This window comes from Anastrepha ludens, chromosome 3 (genome assembly GCF_028408465.1).
Source record: "Anastrepha ludens isolate Willacy chromosome 3, idAnaLude1.1, whole genome shotgun sequence".
In the NCBI taxonomy this organism is placed as follows: Eukaryota; Metazoa; Arthropoda; class Insecta; order Diptera; family Tephritidae; genus Anastrepha; species Anastrepha ludens.
The window spans coordinates 72,321,432-72,342,417 of NC_071499.1; the positions used below are offsets into that span (position 1 = coordinate 72,321,432).

Sequence of the window (20,986 nt, forward strand, 5' to 3'; positions counted from 1 at the left end):
CAGACGCTAGTTTGTGAATTGCGATGAAACTTTTAATAAAACCTGCCGCAGCCAAGTGGATTTTGGCGTGATTTCAATAATGGAAATAGTTTTTTTCTAATAGCGCTCGCCACTCGCCAGGTAACAACCAATTTCGTAGGAATTAGAAGAGCTTTGCATGATAACCATGCGATACGGAGGTAGTATTTGTGGTAAAACATCAACGATGACAGGAGAAGGATAACGGCGGTCAGCTTGCTCTGTTTTAGCTTGACTCAATTTCTTGCTAAAAATACTTTACAATTTTCAAATAAATCACAAAATTTACAACAAAATTTCCAGCAAATTAATGAGATCTCAGACATCGAGATAAAGAATTTGCTGATATACTTGGACCTCACTAAATGGATCTGACTTAGAACAAAAAAAAAACAAACCTTAATCATACGAGGACGGTGGTAGTAAAACGGTGCTGGTCACTAATTAGGATTATTTCAGTGGAAATACTCAACCACTTCAAAAACAACAACAATAACACATAATCTAATGATATATATTACTTACATTCGCTTGCGTTCGCAGGGTCATGCGACCTTCTCCGTCAGCAGTGAAGGTGAAAAGAAATTTCATAGAATATGCAAAAGCGCACTTAACCGCAAAGGTCAATGACGTTTAGCCAAGAAATGGGGTCCATAACCCTGCGTGCATACATGAGAGTTATCTCAAATATAAATTACTAATTGGGAACCGTTTGTGGAATATAAAGCAACTATTTACATTTTTGATATATTGTGCATTTAACAAGTGATTTTAATCGCGGATAGAAGCACGTGTTATTAAAAAATAAAATGGATTCTTCGAACGCGTAAAAGAGGCATATTTTGAATTTTTTTTATAAAAGTGGTAAAAATTCAGCAACTACTGCTGCAGAAATAAACACTGTTCGCGGAGAGGATACCGTGAGTGTAAGGCCTGCGCAAAAGTGGTTTTCAAAATTCCGAAGTGGTAACTGCGACGTGGAGGATGCCCCGTGCGCTGGTCGTCCTGAAGTCTTTAACTCCGACGCCTTGCTCGAACTCGTGGAAGCTGAGCCAAATTTGACAGTCGATATGATAGCTCAGAGGTTAAATTCATCGCATGCAACAGTTCACAGGCACCCCTAGAAATGACCTTCACACCTTCTCCTGTCTATTTGTTGAGATACGGCCGGTATAGTTTATTATGAACTTCTGGAACTAAACCAGACGATAACTGCTGATTACGAGTATTATTCCCATCAGCTATCAAACCTGAATGACGCACTTTACAAAAATCGACCGTCTTTAGTGAATAGACGCAAAGTTTTGTTTCACCACGACAACGCAAGACCTCATACCGCAAGGCAAACATTAGGCAAGCTGTTTTTTTGATGAAAATACAACTTTATTCTGAGAAAATGGTTTCAAGTGAATCATTGCAAGTATTGCCCATCGCTGGCTACTACTTTTTCCCATCTTTCTGGTAGATCTCGTATACCGTCGCGGTAAAACTGTTCGTCTTTAGAGGCTATCCACGGATCAAGCCATTTTTTGATGTCTTCATATGAATGGAACTGTTGGTCAGCTAGACCAGACCATGTGCCATCGAACGGAACAGGTGATCATCGGACGGCCCAATATCTGGAGAATATGGCGGGTGGGGTAGGATTTCCGATTTCAGTGTTTCCAGGTAGGTTTTAACGGGTTTGGAAACGTGAGGCCGAGCGTTGTCTTGCTGTAGAATCACTTTTTCATGCCTCTCCTCGTATTTCGGCCGCTCCTAGCGCAGTGCTCGGCTCAATCGCATCAATTGAAGTCGATACCAGTCCCCAGTGATGCTTTCGTTCGGTTTTAACAGTTCATAATAAATACTTCAACTTGGTCTCACCTAATATATACATATCATAACCTTCGCAGCGTGAATATTCGGCCGAGGCGACGACGTAGAAGCATGACCGGGCAGTCCCCATGACTTTCTTTTCTTTGGATTGCTGTAATGGATCCATTCTTCATCACCCGTTAAAAAAAGACGAAATGGCGAAAAAACGACGGTCAACATCCCTTGGTTTTAACTCATAAGGAACCCAGGTCCCCTGTTTATGAATCATTCCCAAAGCTCTTCTTGCGTAAGCTTGGTTTATGACGTTTTGGGTATGTTAGAATCGACTAGCACACACTGCTGGCGGCATCTAATGACAAACAGCGGGAACTTAGCTGCGCATCTAATATTATGTTAAAAAAATAAAAACAATTATAAAAAATTATAAAAACAAAAAAAAAGGTGCAAAACAAGTTACCATGTGGACCTTCTTCGCCTAAAAACTTACTAACTTTGTGTGTTAATATGTTAAATATTCACTCATATTAATTCTCTGATTTATTCACATACATATAGAATTTTGAAATATTTGATGCATGTAGAACAACGAAAGACAAGAAAGACGTCTTTCCTATTTCGCAAATATCGAACAAACCTATCAGAAACTTGTAAAATGTGGATATCTTTGATCAATAGGACCAACTAGAATTTCATTCCAAACGCAATTTTTCACCTTAAGCTATGAACAAATCGGTTCCAGTTTAAAATTTTTGTCAAAATTTTTATGCAACATATTTGTCGCCTACTGCCCACTGTGTCCGGGCGCTGGCAGAGATCAACTCTGATATCCAACAGAGCGCCTGCGTAAAGTGATTAAATAGACGCTGTGCGACTGGCTACTGCTGTTGAGATATATTAGTACATACATTCATACATACTATTGCATATGTGGTACACACACATGCATATGTAGGTGAGGACAGTCACTGCAGGACTCCGCTGACAATGCTGAGTCAAATTTAATATATTGCTTCGCGCCTTTATACACTCCGCAGTAGTACTGACAATTTGGTTTTCTATTTCCTACTGTTTGATTCCCAATTTCGTTCTTTCAGATGGACCGGTAGACTGATAAGATTACGTAAAGACTAGAAGCATGTGAAATAGATGAAGAAATCTTCTGGTAACAAATAACGATATTGTTCTTGTTCGATGTTTTTTTAGCTGCATGAGAACTATGGATATCGAGAGCGGCAAACTGTGTTGACATTTTTGGAGTTTACTCCTTAAGAAACGATATAAAAGGCCCATGGTATGAAAAATATGGGTAGTAAAATCGTGTAAATCACCGGATGTGTACGCTGACGGAAGTGACGCGTTTGCCCTTTTTCTATATTCTAGTGAGAAAAAGCACTGTCTACCTTGTGGCGCTACTTTGTTGGTGCAAACTTGTAGGAAATATATTTTCCTTGTGGGTGCTAATTTCTAGTGAGAAAAAGCACTGCGTACCTTGTGGCGCTTGTTTGTTGGTGCAAACTTGTAGGAACTATATATTTTCCTTGTGGGTGCGAATTTCTAGTGAGAAAAGGCACTGCATATCTTGTGGCGCTTGGTTGTTGGTGCAAACTTGTAGGAAATATATATTTCCTTGTGGTTCCTAATTTTCAGTGAGAAATAGCACTGCCTACCTTGTAGCGCTTCGTTGTTGGTGCAAACTTGTCAGAAATATATATTTCCTTTTAGTGTATTGGTTATTTATAACTATTACTCTTACATATAAATAAATAAAATAAATAAATATATATTTCCTTGTGGTTGCTAATTTCTAGTCAGATATAACACTGTCCACATTTTGGTGCTTATTTCCGTTTCCTATCTAGTGATTGTGCGTTCGTTGAGAACCTACATATACCAGTGATATCGTCTGAACCTTTGGAGGAGATTGTCTTCAAAAACCCTTACAATGGTTCATCTGCCAACTACACGCCAATGAACTACCGCTTAGACATTTGTTTGAATACATTGATGGCTCTACGTCTGAAAGCTTTAACGGTGAAATAGAGAAAAAATTGAAGGATTGTGAGAAGCTTTCTTTCGTCAATTATAAACCAATTATATTCACACTACCAGATATATCCAGTGAAAAAGATTTAAGTACGGATCAAAAATACCTATTTGATATTTGTAGTGCTATTATAAGTGGACATTGCAACGACAGCTTAAAAAAGAAAAACCACAAAAAAAATTGTTCATTCTAGGTGGCTTACTATAGCGAATAGAATAAATAAATTTATATTTTTCCAGTAATATAGAAAAGATCTTCACTTACTCCTTTTGCATATTAAATATATTTTTAAATATCACGGTAATCGTTCTTAAGGAGTAAACTCCAGTCGCGTGTCGGAGCTGACACACACACCTTTTCTTTCAGTAAAAGTACGTTCGCATACGCCGTGATTAGCAATAAATCCGTAAAATGAAACAACCGGTTTGCATACACAAACGCACAAAATTATTTACAGAACCACAAATTTTTCATTCAATAAGCTGTATCTGGAGAAAAAATTAATGTTATTCTAAGAAAAATACAAAAATTTATTGTTTATTTACAACTAACATAACCTTAACAAAACTTTACGCCATGAATGAAAAATTAACAAAAATCACAGAATTCTTCATATTTTTAAGGGACAAAATTATTCACACAATTCAATTTCACAAATAAAATATTAAGTTCAATGAAATTTTAATATTTAGTAGGCATTCCTTCTTGCCTGAAGAGTTCATTAACTATTACTATTTGGCATAGAGTTAACTTATTTTTTAGCCACATTTAGACTCAAATATCGCCATTTCTGTTGGAGTACCTCCTTTAGTTGGATTTTGCTAGTTATGTTAATTTTAGCGACACGCCTACCGAGTTCATCTCCCAAAATCCCCGATGGGATCCAAGTCTGGAGACTGTGGTGGTGTTGGAAGAATGTGAGGTATACACCCATACACACATCGTGAGCAGTATGCCTGGGATCATTATCTTGTTGAAAATAAAAGTTATTTCCATCACAGAGTTTTTGCCCACGTTTTCTTTTAAAATACGAAGTGTGTTCAAAAAGTATCTTGAATTATAATCGAACTTCGATTTTTTTGTGGCGATATGTTGGTACTCATTTCTCTCATTCAGGCCGACGAGTTTGGCCATTTTGATTGTTCCGTTAATTGTTGACAGCTGCTTTGCTTGCACATGTTTCGGCTCGTCTTCGATTTTTGCCTATTGAAAAAGATGGATCAAAGAACCTGAATCAAATTTTGTGTGAAAAAACGAAATTAAGTGCGCGGATGATTTCCGAATGTTGACTGTGTCATACGGAGTAGCTACTTTGGACCAAAGCAACGTTTATCGGTGGTACAAAATGTTCTCAGAACGCCGAGAAGATGTGAACGACGAAAAGCGTGCCGGACGCCCGAGCACTTCAACAACAGACGAACAAATTGATGAAGTGAAAAAAATGGTATTTGCCAATCGTCGAATCGACCTTAGAGAAGTTGCTGAGGACGTAGTCATAACGATTGGCTCGTGGCATTCGATTTTTTTTTCAATGATTTGGGCATTCCCGAGGTATGCAGTGCTTTGTTTAACAAATTAAAATCGTCATATTTAAAGGTATGGATACATTTTATAATATAATAAATATTTCGCAATTAATAACAAGTTTTTTCGCAGTTTCCGAGCAGCAAATCCGAATGGGAGGCTATAGCAACAGAATTCGCGGTTAAGTGGCAATTCCCCAATTGCATTGGCGCATTAGATGGAAAGCATATAACTTTCCGTCCCTCACGCACTGACGGAGCTTTTTATTATAATTACAAAGGCACTAACAGCATAATTTTATTAGCCCTGGTGGATGCTAGCTGTAAATTTATTTTCGTTGACGTGGGTTGCAACGGTCGCAGTAATGATACTGGAGTTTTTCTACAAAGCAAATTAAGTACTGTTCTTCAAGATGAGAAAGAAATACCAAAAGCAGCTTTAATTGGAAACAATCGAAGCGTTCCGTATGTTGTAGTCGGAGACGATGCAATTCCTCTGCAGATGCATTTAATGAAGCCATATCCCTACCACACGCAATGTCAAGAAAAACAAATTTTCAATCGAAGACTCTCCCGGGCAAGGCATGTAGTGGAACATGCATTTGGAATTTTGTCGAACCGATTTCGCGTTTTTCTTGCTCCTATAAATCTAGATGTGGCCACTGTAGAGAAAATTGTATTAACGTGCTGTACTTTACATAATTATCTAATTGAAAATGGCGAAACATACACTGACGGTAGCGGAAATGTAGAAACTGTAAACAATAACTGCCCAACTGGATCGAATATATTATATAATCCGAGAAAAGGTGAAGCGGAGAATGTTCGTCAAAAATTTCTTAAATATTTAAATGAAGAAGGCAAACTGGATTGGTTAAATAATAAATAATTTCTTTTGTTTTTATTAACGTAAATGTATATAGGTATATAAGCTTTTGTACTTCAATAAAAAAATTAAATAAAATATACTTCATGTGTAAATACTTTACTTAAAATACATAAAAATTATGACTTAGATCCTTTGGTTTTTAAATTTCTTCGTCTTAACTTAAATATTATAGGAAACACAGTCTTATATTTAACAGGCACTTTGGTTTTCAGATTTGGTGGCTTTTAACGCAGTATCACTTTTTTGGCGCTCAAGTATCTAGAAACGGAAAAAAGTGGAAGTCAACATAAACATGTCTCATAGGTTTTATGAATTATACCTACTTTACTAGCAAAAATTATCCTTGTCAAAAACTCCGTCCATGGACAGCTGCAATAAGTCCTTGTCTGATGATGATGCAGTTTCTAATGATGAAGGCGTGCGCTGATTGGATTCAACAATATATCTTTTTAAAACCGTCTGCTTTTCCCAAGCAGCGCTCTGTTGTTTGTCATGGTATATTTCCTCCATTGGATTTGCAACCAAAGTGCCCAACCAGGCGTATTTTCGGGAGCTTTTCTTTTTATGAATCATTGCTTTAAATAAAGAGAATTCCTGCTGCATTTCATTAAACTGCTTACTTTTCTATAAAAAAAAGGTGTGTGTGTCAGCTCCGACATGCGACTGGAGTTTACTCCTTAAGAACGATTACCGTGATATTTAAAAATATATTTAATATGCAAAACGAGTAAATGAAGACCTTTTCTATATTACTGGAAAAATATAAATTTATTTATTCTATTCGCTATAGTAAGCCACCTGGAATGAACAATTTTTTTGGGGTTTTTCTTTTTTAAGCTGTCGTTGCAATGTCCACTTATAATAGCACTACAAATATCAAATAGATATTTTTGATCCGTACTTAAATCATTTTCACTGGATATATCTGGTAGTGTGAATATAATTGGTTTATAATTGACGAAAGGAAGCTTCTCACAATTCTTCAATTTTTTCTCTATTTCACCGTTAAAGCTTTCAGACGTAGAGCCATCAATGTATTCAAACAAATGTCTAAGCGGTAGTTCATTGGCGTGTAGTTGGCAGATGAACCATTGTAAGGGTTTTTGAAGACAATCTCCTCCAAAGGTTCAGACGATATCACTGGTATATGTAGGTCAGAGAACGTTAAATATAGAGAATTCTCACGAGCTACGAATAGTGTGAATTGTCAAAAATGAAGTGAAACCGCGAACACTATTTCACCTCGCTTAACTCGAAGGCGGGGAAGTTCTTAACAGACCTGATTACAGTGAATTATGTACAAGTACATTGGCTCTGCTCAGTTTTTGGTTTCTGTATGAAATCAAATTGACAAATGCCGACGGCATTTTGCAAGGCATTTGCTTGTGCATTTTTATGTTCCCTTGGTAAACGAAAATTTATTCAATTTGTATTTTCAAACAAATACAACCAAATAAAGATTTAAAATCCAAGATTTAAAATCAAAGTAACTTTAATGCACACATTTTGTTGTGTGCGTTTTAGTAAATTTGATGAAAATGTTTACTAATTTTTCGAGTCGAAATTAATTTTAGACAAAAATTCAAAGAGCATTGAATATATGTATGTATATCAATATATGTATATATACATACATATATTTTGTTAGTTATATTTGTGCAAAAGTTCAATTGCAACTTCAATTCTTATAGTGTTAGAAATGTATGTATGTGCACATGCACTGCAGCAACAATGACCTACCTCACGACGCATTGCCTTATCATATTTATGTGCATTTGAATATGCATTTTTTGGTCCTGTGCCAAACGAAAATTTTTTAAATTTACCTATGTATATTACAGGGAATAATTCATATATGTATGCATTTTATAGATAGTACAAAACTTTAAAATTTAAAATAAATAAAAGAAAACTTCAAAGAAACGTATTTGCATACATATATGGGACAACTAAGTTCTATTGCATCTTTAATATAGTGTTGCACGCATATGTATGCACTGAAGCAACATGACCTACCTCACGAGCATCGCCTTATCATATTTCATGCAATAATTAGGATGTAAATATTCGAATGATCGAATTCCTGCAAATGCTAAAACAACTTCTTCTGCATATGCATCGACGCATGTGCATGTGCGTATGTATATGCACACCTGATCCCTAACTATATCTATATATCAATCAATCGATCAAATCAAAAAATTCTGTATACAAAACGCTTCATTACATTTTCATTACCAGGCACACAGGAAGATGGCATATGCAAATATAAATATTGAATTCAAGCAAAACAATGCTTATTAATATACACATATGCATGTACATACAACCGCACACACAGGGCATTCGCTTTATTCCTCAAAATGCGTATGTCGTTCAAAGCTAAAATGCCATGCCTAGCGACTACAAGAACAAAATGCAGTCATAGACGCAGGCGTAGCGGCCATCATTCTAGTTGCCATAGCGCTGAACAGTCGCGACGGCGCCGAACAGTTTCAACTATTGTACTGTGCAACAAAAACTCATCTTCAAAAAATTCATTGATAAATTCGAGCTCATAGTTCTAAGAGCAAGAACTTTCATTCATAAAACGAGCCGCCCATATGCCAATTTTCTCGACAATTCGAAAATAGTCAATATTTGAATATTTCGCGTAGAATTATTTGCCAATATTTGATAAATCTTCAATTTTTGTCAAGTCGAGTGCCCGCGGCATCGTACATATGTAAGCAAAAATATATGTATGTAAATATGTCTTTCTAAATGCTCGACAGCCGCAGCTGCTGTGCGTCAAGTGCGCGCATGAGCATACAGTAAGTTGCAGAAGAAAACAAGTAGCTTAAAAAAAAGGTCTGATTCGGACATTTTAATACTAAGATAAAATTTGGAAACAATTATTTTATGTTAACTGATAGTAGGCAAATAGTTAATTAGTAGATTACTTTACGTATGTAGTTTTTCAATTGATAAAAAGTGCACAAAACATATGCATATATCTGCAGTTAGAAACTTACTCTGAAATCAGAGCATTTGTAGGTGCCTGTAAACATGTCAAGGTTACTGTACATACAATGCTGTGCCTATGAATGTGCGCTGCGCCTTTGAATGCGCGCTGGATTTCTTGCGAAGTTTTACCGTTTTATCTTGAGCTGTGGCTGGTGAGCACACATACACACAGCATATACATATGCGCAAATGTATATAAATTCACAAATTTACATTTGCATATGCCATCTTCCTGTGCGCCTGGTAATGAAGCGTTTGCTATAGAGGATTTTGATTCAGTTGAAGGGAATTCAACAAAGTTTTACAGACACTAGACAGACAGACATAACATATGTACATAATTTGGATGATTTGGAGAAATTCAAATATATAGGTCATATTAAAAAGCTACCAGCATTCTTTGCTTCTAATCACCAACAAATCCTTATCGACTGCTGCTAAATTTACATAATTCAGCCCCTTACTGTTAATTTTTGTTGAAAAATGTGTCTGTGGTGAAATTGTCTTCGCGAGACGAGTACCCCTCGAAAATGAACACTTTCCTGTCATTAAGACTTCTCTATATTTAACGTTCTCTGTGTAGGTTCTCAACGAACGCACAAGCACTAGGTAGGAAACGGAAATAAGCACCAAAAATGTGGACAGTGTTATATCTGACTAGAAATTAGCAACCACAAGGAAATATATATTTCCTACAAGTTTGCACCAACAAACCAGCGCCACAAGGTATGCAGTGCTTTTTCTCACGAGAAATCAGCACCCACAAGGAAAATTTATTTACTACAAGTTTGCACCAACAACCAAGCGCCACAAGATATGCAGTGCCTTTTCTCACTAGAAATTCGCACGCACAAGGAAAATATATTTCCTACAAGTTAGCACCAACAAACAAGCGCCACAAGGTATGCAGTGCTTTTTCTCACTAGAATATAGAAAAAGGGCAACGCGTCACTTTTGTCAGCGTACACTTCCGGTGATTCACACCATTTTACTACCCATATTTTTCATACCTGGGCCTTATATACATACCATTTCTTAAGGAGTAAACTCCAAAAAAAAAAACAAATTATATGATATATTTTTTTTATTAATCGTAATGTTATGTACCTTTTTTCGTATTTTCGATGGCTCGTCGTTAACGCTCGAGCTACTATTTTCTGCACCCATAAAGCTGCCATTTTCAATATTCGTATACGTTGAGGTACTCGAAGAAGAAGGAATCTGAAAAAAAAATTGTGACGTATATTAATTATTCTTTCATATCAGTTATATAGTATATATACGTCTGACGATACCACAATTTGTATTTTCTTAAAATTTGTAACACATTGCATTTTAATATTACCTCAATATTGTCTTGGCTCGGTCTGGTTGTTACATGGGCTTCTAGAAACGAGAGCTGATCAAAACACCAAAGCTTTGTTTCGTATACCTCATTCACACCGCTTCCACTTTTCTTCGAGTTTTTTATTAATCGTAGCTCCCTCACGTATTGGCTATGGAGGTTTTTCCATTTTTTTTTATGTCGTCTTGTGTGACCCCAACCATTTCTGTTGCCATTTTTTTATGAATTTCCGCAAATGCCATCGCTTTTTTGGCTCGGTTCATATAATCACTAGATCTAATGCTGTACAAGCACGAATTTTCTTGTATATACACTATTAGTTTTTCAATGTTTATTCGATTCCACTTGTATTCCATTTTCAAAAGAGTTTGATATTACAGTACTTTTTCACACAAAAGAAGAAAACGAATGAAGCAACTGTCAAAAATTGTTTTGCACCCAACTTCACAATTGGAAATACGAATAAGAAGCACAAAGCGTGTCGCCAGTACAGGAGACAATTTCCCTTCTCTCTTCCGCGGCCGTCCTTCACCCCCGAACAAAATGTTTCCCTTCCAGATGTCTCCTCGTGTAAATGGGCACAAAGGGAGTGTTTCGAGTGAGTGTGTCTTGAAAAAGTCAAATCGATGATGGTGCCTCTTAGGGTGCGTGCATGTCGGAGCTGTGATAAGCGATAAGAGCGTCGATAAGAGCGAAGCGTAGAAAATTAATGCATGTATTTTAATAGAAGTGTGCATGTCGGAGCAGCGCGCTAACTCACTCTTCGCTCGCTATCATCGATAAGAGCGTAGAAATTGTAGGCTAGTAATTTCTTCGCTATTATCGATGATGGACACAGAAGATTTTATAAGTGCAGTATTTTTAAAACCTGCAATTTGGGATCAAAAAGATCCAAATCACCACAACAGGTTCATTTTGGATAAATTGTGGCAAAGTATTGCAGCTGACACATGAACTGGTTAATAAATCAATACCTAATTATATTGAATGTAACACTGAAAACACCACGGCTAGATGTGATGACAATGCACAAAACAATGAATATCTGATTTAGATTCACAATATTCTAAATGTTTAAAATATTTCACTTTTTTTTTTTGTTATTTACCATTGAATATGTTAATTTTTCTCCAATAAAATTATTCGTACGTATGTACCTTATTGTAAGCATCAATCGCTCCTCTTGCAAGATTGGTCTGTTGTGGCAGTTTTGCCAATTATGCTGCAGTCGATCCGAAATTTGAGACAGAATATAATCGAATGTATCGCTTGTCATTCTCATATATTCGAAAAACTTTTTTGGATCCTGTCTCAAACTATTATAGAGGTGGTGAAATTCTCCGAGTTCTAGTCTTGCTTGGTTTATAGGATGCGCCGAAAACTGACGTTTTTCCCTTACAGTATTATGTAGATGATAATAAGCAGCAGTAGGCGTCAACAACAACATATTTTCCTCCTCTGAATCACTCATTATTATAAATATTATAGCTCTTCACTTTTCAAAACTTAAATTGCAAATGCAACTAACGCTCTTATCGCAGCTCTGTTTTATACACCACACAAAACTAAAGCTCGACGCTATGCTTTTGTCGCTGCTCTTATCGACGCTCTTATCGCTTATCGCATCTCTGACATGCACGCACCCTTAGTGTTGTTGACTTATTAGCGTCTGATGCACAATGGACATTGAATCTTTCGTGAATTTGATAAATGTTTCGTCATTTTTAACGTTTGTGTTGAAGTCACCACAAAGAAGAATTGGTACATCGGTATCAACTTCTATGATGGGATGTACATACTGGCTGTTGTAAACATACGGAAATAGTGCTCCAGGATGAGCATAAACTGCATCAAGAACCATTTTAAACGTGGTATCAGCGGTGAAGCCTGTAACTTCTGCCAAGCAAACGTCACCAGTGTTTCTAATAAGGCGGGTTGTATTCGACAGTTCAACGTTGACAATTTTGGCCGTGGATGTCTACGATAACTTTCTATAAATTGTCACTCCACCCGCTGCGTTTGTTTCAGAATCTGATCGATTATTCTGCTAGGTTACACATTCAAAATTTTCAATTGAAATTTAATCACAATTGTCACGCATCTACGTTTCGGTCAGAATCAAATATTCAGACCTTGGAATCACTGTGTCTTTTTCAATATCTGCAAAGTGAGCAGGTAAACTCTGTGAATTACAGAATTTTACTGCATTATCAGTAATTATTCGAAGTGTGTGTCCACGAAGTCGAATATATTCTTTACGGATATATCTTGTTGTCTGTGAATCGTTTCCCTCCCGTCCGTGTTTAAAGCGAAATGGAGCGTCTTTTTCAGTGATAATATGCAAGCCTTCTATACTTGTTACCCGACTCAGCACCACTGTTGCGGTTGCTTGGATGAGTATTTATAAACAATGACAGTAAACGTCCTACCTTGTGTCTTGTGAATAGTGATGGCACAAGCAGGAACGCAAGGAAACTGTTTTCGTTTGCATTTTATTGTTTTTGTTAGTGTTATGGTTGCTATTTTCTTATAACAGTTTGTAGGCAAAGTGTTGGGCTTGCTTTGCACGTGAGATCGACATTGAACTTTTGCTCTGGTTTCTGTTGTTTCTTCTGGAAACTCGAACCATAAAGTAACAATTTCTTCTCTAGCTGCTGGCGAAGTTGTATTGGTCGATGGTCCTGCTTCTGCAGAATTGTCATCTACATTTGACTGCTGACGTTCGATATGTCGCAAGACACCAATAGCTCCATTTACCAATCCATCAGCGACATCTATGTCGGGATATCCTTCTGCCAAAGGCAGCAGGTACGGTAATCCATCGGTTTCTGCCACTGTCATCTTGTGTAGTTTACCTTGGTACTGTCTCTTCTCTTGTTCACTTGAATAACCAAGCATAATATCATGTGCGAGACAGTTGTATGCATTTAGAATTGCGCTTCGGTTGTACGCATCCACTTCATTGTTACTAATATATAATACAGCCTGACAGCATTAGACACGTTTTCCTTGCACCAAGCCTAAGGTTTATGTCTGGACTTAATAAGGGAGATATTATCGTTGCTTAGTTGAAGTCCAATGCCGATTTTTGTTAGAATCGTTGAAAACCGCTCATCGTTTTGTCGCACAACACGAACCAGTGGGAAGTAATCAATGCTGTGCCAAAGAATCGGGCCTCCTAATTGGTTGATCGGCTAGTATAACATGGAGTTGTTCGTACAGGTGGAAGCTGCCTGAAATCTCCACATAATATAACGTGACTGTCTCCGAAAGGTTTGTCGTATATGCCAGTAATCTACTGCAATCGTAGTTAACTTGTTGAAGAATAGCTGAACTTAACATGCTGATCTCGTCGATGAAAACAGCTTTGACGCCTACGAGCTTGCAAATTTTCTGTGGATAAGAATTTCGTCACGCGAGAAGTTGTGAGACGAAACGCTGAATGAACTGTAGTGCCATCAAGAGGTTCAGCGGCTTTACCTGTGCTTGCACAGGCAATGTAGACGTTGTTCATTGAGTTGTTCTCCTGAGTGTAGCGATTGTATGTTTCCATGAGGCACTTTAATGTGTAAGTTTTTCCACGGTCTGCAGAACCCGTGAAGAAAATTTGAAGTGCTTCAGAAGTGTAATTGATTTCAGTAAAATTTGAATAATTTATGATTTATCCTGTTCAATTTATCAATGCCTTAAGCCATTACAATATTTTTCCCAACAGATGTCTCATTTTTTCTTTGATTTTTTGTTCTTTGTTCGTCGCCCTGTTACTAAATGACAGTTAGGTGGCGCTGGTGCATGCTGACAGTACTGACAACCAGATGGCAAAACAAAATCACAGTAGCGTATCGAGTGCATGACTTAGCTAATATTGCTAATAAAAATCGGCAAATAAAATGGGCGAAAAAATTATTTGCAAAGGAAAATTCCGTAAAACGCGAAACCAAATATCTTATGATTAGTATATGAAGAAATACGCAATTTTCATATTTTTGAAATTCTTATTAATACAATTAGTTCCTTCTGGTTCCATCTATAACTTTTTTCAAAGATGGGATATGAATAAGAAGCTGCAGTACCGGTCTGTTTCTAATAACAACAGTTAGCTTATGAAATATCGCCGTACAAAAGAAACAATCAGTGTTTGGCGTCGTGGAAAATTTTACATTCTACATACGGAACTTCAGTGCTGAAGCTTGAATATTTTACGAAATAGCTTAGCTTTGGATTTAGTCTTATGTCGCGTGATAGATGTTATTTGATAGTTTGTTTACAAAAAAACATACAAAGTCAAAAGCAACAACATTTTCTGAAAAAATGACCTCAGCCGTCTTTTAATATGAAACATTACTTATTTAGACCTCGTTATTTGCAGTAGATCTGCACAGAGTTACTATTCGGTTTTCGCATAAATTTTAAACTGTCGTATAAGAATCTGTTGAATGCCTTTTGCAAATGTCTGATTACCCGAAACAACTGCTGAAAATATTGTTAAATTTCATTTCAAATATCTATAGTGATAGCAATAGCAATATTTTTATAGATTTACTTGAAAAACATATTATTATATTAATTAATATAAGAAAATCGTAAATATTATATGCTTTAAGTTTTCTAAAGTTGTGCGAAGTATGCATAATCCAAATATGATAGCATACAATTCGCTGTGTTGTCAGACACCATAAATAAAAAAAACAAAAGAAAGCAGAATTACTTGATTGTCAATTCGCCTTGTGCATAATTAGACCTTAATGCAAGGCGAATTGAGAATCTTAGGTGGCGCCCAAGGCGAATTGAGTAACTAAGGTAGCCCCATTAATAACAGTTACTTTATTTTTCGCGATTTTACAATACAAAATAAACAGAAGTAGGAAAAATTACATGTTTGCGAAAATTCAGTGAATGGCTAGGTAATATAGTGATTTGTGAAATTTAAACTAATCAAACTAACGAAAACGAAGTGCTGTGCGTTAAATTGCGAAAGCACAAATTAATATAAAGCCTCCAAATGCAGTTTTTTGCGTTTTTATGATGAATACGCCGTGGTTAGAAACTATGTGTGTGTGTATAATTTCTTGTGTTTGGTTGCTTCCATTTGTTTCGCCTACTCATCTTCTTCACAAACTAATAATTCCCCTCACTTTTGCTTGTTTATTCATCCGCTCGTACGACACGGCGAATTCGAATGGCGCAATCTGTTTCTTTATCATTCTTGGGTGGGGCCATTAAAAAACAGTTACTTTCAAGGCTTTATATTCATTTGTGCTTTGAAAATTTAACACGCGGCACTTCGTTTGCATTAGTTTATATATATATATAATTGGCGCGTACAGCCTGTATGGGTGTTTGGCCGAGCTCTTCCTCCCATGCGTCTTGATATTGTTCCACAAATGGAGGGACCTACAGTTTCAAGCCGACTCCGAACGGCAGATATTTTTATGAGGAGCTTTTTTTCATGGCAGAAATACACTCGGAGGTTTGCCATTGCCTGCCGAGAGGCGACCGCTATTAGAAAAATGTTTTTCTTAATTTTGGTGTTTCACCGAGATTCGAACCTACGTTCTCTCTGTGAATTCCGAATGGTAGTCACGCACCAACCAATTCGGCTACGGCGGCCCCCCGCATTAGTTTATTTAATTTTAATCTCACAAATCACAATATTACCAAGCCATTCACTGAATTTTTAGAAACGTGTAATTTCTCCTACTTGTGTTTATTTTGTATTGCGAAGGGAGCTGACGTTAGAGTAAAGTAACTGTTTTTTTTATTGGCGACCCTTCAGTACTCAATTCGTCTTGGAATATCCACAACGAAAATATACAAAATAATATCTTTGACTTGGAAAACTTACAATATCAAATATTTTTAATATATTTCTAGGCTATAATAATTTTTCTTGTTTTTATTGAGAAATGTCTGAATTTTTACGTAGTTGTTTTAGATTTTTCGATACGATTTTCTATGAAATTTAATAATTTCATGAGGCGATCTCAGCTGTGAACACTTTTTAACAACCACCTGAGAGTTTTTTTGCTTATGGATCTGTACAATGTCCGTATACAAACGCAAAAAACTGGATTTGGAGGCTGTTTAGCACGCGGCACTTAGTTTCACTAGTTTGTTTAGTTTAAATGTCACAATTTTACCAAGCTATTCAGCTATTGTTTTATTTGCTTATTTTATCCTGTCATTGTGCCTGATTTCAGACTTGTCAAAATCGCTAAAAATTAAGTAACGTTTTTCGAAAGGCGCCATCTTAGGTATTCAATTCGCCTTGTATACAAAGCATTTTTCTGCGATGCTACCATATTTTTTAATTAAATATTTTATATATTTATGCGGCGTTTGTGCTGAGCATTAAATGTGCATTTAAAACTTTCGAACATTGCTTTTTCGAAATGTGTTCATGGTATCGCTTTTACAAAATATGCATTTACTCTCGTTCAGAATCATATATTTGTTATTGTTGTAAAATAATTTATACGTGCTGATAGGTATATTAAAATTTTTCGCTTACCCTCAAGCGGAAAGCCTTAAAAGCAACGGAATTGCATTTAGAATGATATTAGGTGAGGAGCAAAACTCTTGTCTTTTATCTACATTGAAATGCTACTTGATTTGTAAATCAGTGGGAAAAGCGTCTAGTAAGGTTTATCTTATTTATGGTAAAGTTATATTTGTCTATAATTCTTTATTTAGATTATAATTAAGGAAATAAACACGTCGATTTGCGAAGTTAACAAAATTCGAGCAAAAATCTTTGAAACTTTGGATTATAACAAAAACGCTCAAGACGTTGTTCGAATTAACCAATTGTTCGAAGATTACAGAGTTGCTTTCAGCATTTAGATTCTTAATGCAAAAAAACATTTAGCATTTAGGTTGAGATTTTTTTGTTGGTAAATGTACATTTATAGGTGCATTAAGAACTGAATGCGCTAGTGTTCAGCATGAATATACGCCGTTCTACTTATCAAATATTTCTAAAAGTTTTCGCACAACTATTTTGGCGAACTTGTCTGAATATTGTGAGAAAAGTACCCGGGAAAAATACCATTAAAGTGTACTTAGCTGAGATTTAGCTAAAGTAGATCTTAAGTTCAACTAAATTTCGTTTATAAAACCGACCCAGAAAGTCAGTTGACAATCGACTTAACGTTACCGGAACGGCCCTTATTTAAATTCGGCCAAGGACTGACACTTTTATGGAAAATGTTTATTCTGCTTCAACAACAACTCCTATTATAAAATTATTTATTTTATTCATTCCTTGGAAGCAAAAATGACTGTAAGAAAATTTCACCTATTTAAATAAACACAAAAAATCACGACAAAAGCATTTCCTGTGAACAGTACTATCTCGGCCTCGCTACAATGAATATTCAGTCGAAAATCTGAGTTTTTTTTAACTATTGTATTATCTAACAAGCTCCTACATAGTATAATTATGTGGAACTCAAAAGAAGAACCAAAATTCGGTATAACAATTTATTAATCTCTGTGCACTTGAAATTGGTTGCACATACATACACACAATTAACTAGTTTAAATAAAGGAAATCTCTATGTATTCTTGTTTTAAATGGAAATGCATTTATTTTAGTAGTAGTCGTTCATTTCGTTTAATTATATGCTTATATATATATAAACGAGGCTTTGAATATAGTATACAGAGTCAGTGCTTATAAACAGGAGTACATATGTATACATATTAATTATTTTTTTACACCATTAATAAAGTTATTAAAACAATTGTTTTATTTAATATTTAAAATTATTTTTATATAAGTGCTCGTTTTTTATAAATTTTACAAGATTCATTAAGTCGAAGGCTTTTTATAAATGACTTTTTAAAAGCATACACTGTTTTTCGAGATATTTTAATATTCAAATATGTTTAATTTTAATTTAAAAACTTGTTTTTATATTATATGTACCTATTACATTTTTTTATAAATTTTACAAGATTCATTAAGTCGCAGGCTTAAAACCATACATTGATTTTCGAGATATTTTAAGATTCAAATATGTTTAATTTTGATTTGACCAATAAATAACACCTATAGTTTTCATTTCCCCCAAAAAAAGTTATATGGCTATGTTTGTCTCTAGAACTTCTATCGATCCACATATGTACATACATATTTACTTTTCTAATTTGAAAATTGGAGGCATTCTGCATAGTCCATTAGACACTTGCTAGACCTAAAATCCATTTGTAGATCGGTAAATCGACGGTGCTACAGTGTTACAAACCACAATAGTAACATACGTATGTCATTTGAATTTAGGTATTTAAAATAGCTATTTGGAATATTTTTAAATTTAAGGATCGGATTAAACTACGTATCTTCTCATCTTTACTACTTTTTTCTGTATTGTATATTCTGAATTTCACGACTAAAATGTAAATTTTTCATGATATTGATTCACGATATTTAAGTGCCAGTTCCATACAGTTAAAAATATACGCAAGGACTTGTATCGTGTAGCATAATTTACGAAGTTGCCAAACTTCATAATTTATTTGATATATATTAATTATTTGAAATAGATCATAAAAGTTTAATCGACCGTGAGTTAAACCCACATACGTTCATATTTTTGTAAAATCAAAAAAAATTTGCTTAATATCGTTTATTAACGATAACCAAACAACGAAGCTTTAGAAATTTTCATGTTTTCTAAATATAATATTTTACAGCCTGATGTATTTCTATGAGAATGGCAGCACTTGTAAATTGCTCTCATATGGACATCTCTGTTTTACTTGTAGCTACTAGAGCCATTGGGTAGATCCGCCATTTTGTTAGTGTGTGCGCGAACATGGTCGTGATGGTCGTGGCATTACAGTGGAAGTTGCGATAGTGGTCAGATAAATTGTTTGAAATATATGTATATTAAAATTAATTATAATATGAATAATTCGGCGCATTTGTTGTGAATAGTGTATAACTTAAATAATCTACAAATCATTAAGTTGGAAAAATATTGGCAGCTTTTGTCGCGCTCTGTTACGATTTCGGTTCGATTTTCTCTCGGACGAGTTCGTGTGCGTGAGTGCATCAGTACAATTCGTCGTGATTTTTCGCAGCTCGTTGCAATGATCATGGATTGATTTATTTATTGTACAAAAAATTGTTCTAGTTGATATGCATTTTTTGAACTAAAAAAACCTTCTGTGTATTTGACGCATTTTTATATACGTAAAGTTCTTTGAGATGGGGTAATTAAGTGTATAAATCGTATTTAAATATGCTACAACTCGTTGATTTACTGCTCATACGATTCGGACGCGGAGTCGTGTATGTATAGACGAGTATAATATGCATAGAAATTCGTTTCATGAAACTCGCTGTTCACTTATTTATGTCAAAATCGAAAATGTAGATAGTGAAAGAGAAAAGTGACAAAAATAAACCGAACGCAAAGTGAGTGGAAGTGCGCTAGAAGAATATGACTACATGCCTGAGATGTGTGTGAATGTAGCACAAGCGTAAGCGCTGCTCATTAGGGTGTCCCGTCAATGTATGAAATTTTTTATTTTTCAAGATATCCAAACGCAAGAGTTGTCAAAATTTGCGTAATTTTACACAGATTACGAATATCATAAGAAAATTTGAATTACATATTATCTTGAGGGCTCTACAGAACGTTAAAGTTTATTAAATCTTACATTTTTACAAGAATGAACCATATGCCGAAAATAAAACAAAAGTTAAATTCATAAGCTGGTTTATTATGCAAATTAGTGAACTACAGAACAATAAAATAAAATAAACGAAGTAAAGCGGTCAATTAATAAAAGAATCTTAATATTTAAAAAGATTTTTGTGCCCAAAATTTGGCATTTCTGCTCGAGATTGTAGCCTGGTTCTAATGAAACCATCTCTAGAGCTTGCGGCAGTTACACGTTGTGAGGCCTCTGTTACCAGTTTTACACACCTTTCCACTGATTGTGTATGACAAGGAAAGTCATCGATTTCCAAGATCTTATCTTTTGCCATGTTTTTTAGCTCCTCGTCTGAAATGTGACGAAGAACAGGGGGTGTTGTAGTTAGGCATTCGTCCCATAGAATCATTTCAGTGTAATCTCGGGCCGAGAAGTTAAGTTTTGGTGGCCTGAATATTCTGAGTTTTGTTGAAGATTCATTTTCTCTAGCTGTTATTATTTTCTGTAATGCCAGCTCCCGAATGTGATCCCTCTCATCAAATAACATACTGACAAGTAGGTTTTCTGGGTGCGCATAAAAGGCGTTTCTTTCGATAACAGGATCCACAACAGATTTCAAATTTTCTGGCAGAAATCGAGAGTACTGAGTCAATTGGTAAGTATGCTTCGCGCCATCC

The 20,986-nt window shown here is 35.6% G+C and overlaps 1 protein-coding gene across 6 annotated transcripts in view; it reads left to right on the plus strand.

The window, feature by feature from the left end:
- Positions 1-19,414: 19,414 nt before the first annotated feature.
- LOC128858199 (histone lysine acetyltransferase CREBBP) overlaps positions 19,415-20,986 on the plus strand; it is a 33,320-nt gene continuing 31,748 nt past the window's right edge. Inside the window, exon 1 of one of the 6 annotated variants that reach the window (XM_054094262.1) lies at positions 19,415-19,506. The gene's annotated coding sequence lies outside the window, so the exon portion shown is untranslated. The other 5 variants (XM_054094255.1, XM_054094256.1, XM_054094261.1 and 2 more) reach the window with 5 other exon arrangements.